Source organism: Carlito syrichta, unplaced genomic scaffold (genome assembly GCF_000164805.1).
Source record: "Carlito syrichta isolate Samal-C Ts95f unplaced genomic scaffold, Tarsius_syrichta-2.0.1 Scaffold308918, whole genome shotgun sequence".
NCBI lineage: Eukaryota > Metazoa > Chordata > Mammalia > Primates > Tarsiidae > Carlito > Carlito syrichta.
In genome coordinates, this window is record NW_007253014.1 from 159078 (window position 1) to 161496 (window position 2419).

The following is a 2419-nucleotide window of genomic DNA, read 5'->3' on the forward strand; positions in this document are numbered from 1 at the left end:
GGTTGAGGCTGCGGTGGCTGGGAGCGTGCCACTGCACTCCAGTCTGGGTGACAGAGTGAGACTCCAACTCAAAAGAAAAGAAAAGAAAAAGGATTGCCCATCCAGAAAACCTAAACGTGTGCTGATCCCTGATGTCATGGCTCCCGAAGCTGCCTGCGACTCAGGACTGCTCACCTTCTCTTCAGGGTTTATGCTGTTCAGGGCCTTGATACACAACTTTGTCCTGTGCGTGCACATCTTCCCAGAACCAAGGGAGCCACAGACCCAAGGTCCTCACTTCGGGAAACTGAAGGGAAGAGGGAAGGGCGGTGGTCCTTGGGGGAGGGGATTGCTGGTGCTGACCCCACAGCTTCCCCTTGCTTCCCAACCTGGACCTTGACTGATTGCACAGCTTCTCCCCCCCCCCCCACACACAGCTAGGTTCCCATGCCTGCTGTCAGCCCAAGGCCCTTTCTGCCCAGTTGGTCTTGGGTGGAAACTGAAGGGCAGAATAGTGCTGAGATGGACCGGATGTGGTGACTCACGCCTGCAATCCTAGCACTTTGGGAGGCAAAGGTGGGAGGATCGTTTGAACCCAAGAGTTCAAGACCAGCCAGGGCAACATAGCAAGACCTCATCTCTACCAAAAAATAAAAAGAGAACGGGGGCCGGGCGCAGTGGCTCACACCTGTAATCCCAGCACTTTGGGAGGCGGAGGCGAGAGGAGTGCCTGAGTCCAGGGGTTCCAGACCAACCTGGGCAACTTGGCAAGACCTTGTCTCTACAATAAATCAAAAAATTAGCCAGGTGTGGTGGTGCATGCCTGTAGTTCCAGCTACCGGGAAGGCTGAGGTGGAAAGATCGCCTGAGTCCAGCAGGTCGAGGTTGCGGTGGCCGGAAGCATGCCATTGCACTCCAGCCTGGGCGACAGAGCAAGACTCCTACTCAAAAAAAAAAAAAAGAATGGGGTTGAAACTGGAGAGTTCCCCTTCTCCAGTCATCAGGACCTTGGACAGGTCTCAGGACTGCTCTGTGCCTCAGTTTGTCAAATAGGAAGAATAAACTACTTTCCTTATAAGGGTCTTGAAAATTTCAATGAAAGGCCGGGCTTGGTGGCTCAGCCTGTAATCCCAGCACTTTGGGAGGCCGAGTGAGTGGATTGCCTGAGCCCGCGGGTTCGAGACCCGCCTGGGCAACTTGGCGAGACCTCATCTCCACTGTAAATAAAAAACTAGCCGGGCATGGTAGTAGGCACCTGTAATTCCAGCTACTTGGAAGGCTGAGGTGGAAGGATCGCCCGAGCCCAGCAGGTCGAGGCTGCAGTGGCCGGGAGCGGCCATTGCACTCCAGTCTGGGTGACAGAGTGAGACTCCAACTCAAAAAAAACCAAAATTTTTCAATGAAATAGCACCCATCAAAGTGCTCAGAACAGGGCCCGCTGGGTAGTAGGGCTCAATAAACTTTAGCTCTTATTGACATTTGTCGTCAAGATTGGGGTGTCCTGGGATAGGAGTGGGAGGATGGTCCCGGCTCCAGTCCCACTGCTGCGTTGCTGTGAATGTTTAGGGAGGTGACCCAGCCTTCGGGCCCCCGCCTCCCTGTCTGTGAAGCGATGGGGTTACACCCGTCTCACATTTCCTGAAGCATGATATTGTTCTTGTGCTGGTTTTACACGGTTTCTGGAAGAAAGTTCTAGAATCCGAGCGGGGGCCTTTATTCCCACATCTATGAGGGGAAAATGTGACTGGCACCTCAAATCTGCGTCCTCTGAGAGCTGCCGCTTAGGGTGGGGCTCAAGCAGGCACCGTCGGGGTGTCCGTCCCGTCGTCCGCAGGGATTATGGCAGGGGTGTGGGGAGAAGAGGGTAGGGAGGCCCCCGGCCCTCACCGCTGTCCTCTCTCCCCGCAGGTGCTGCAGAGTCGCCTCCAGCTGGGCCGGGAGGCCGGGCCGCTTCTCAGACCCCTCAGACCCCACCAGGACCAGGCCCCCCCACTGCCCCTTTCAACGCCACAGCCCTCCTCTGATCCAGCCCTTGCTCACCTCCTTCCTGTTTCCTGAAACGCTTCCCGCGGTGCCCAGACCGAGTTCTTCCTCCTTGACCCCTCCTCTCCTGTGACCTTCCCGTATTGGGCACCTGACTCATTTCCTGACTTCCTTGGGGGTCCTGCCAGCCCTCCCACCCACGTCGCCCGGTCTTCCCAGCACGCCCTAACCGTCCCTGTGTCTTCTGGAACATTCCACCCCGCCCCCGCTCGAGCCCGGCCACACTTACTTCCTAGTCCTCTGCAGTCACCCCTCGCCCCTCCACTGCCCGGGGTGCCTTCACCTCCTCCCTAAACCCCCCTCCCAGACGACCCTGGGGGCACCCCCGCGTGGCCACATCGAAGCCCCCGCGGGGTCTACACACACCCGCCCTGTCCAGCCTCGCGGTTCGCCCCCG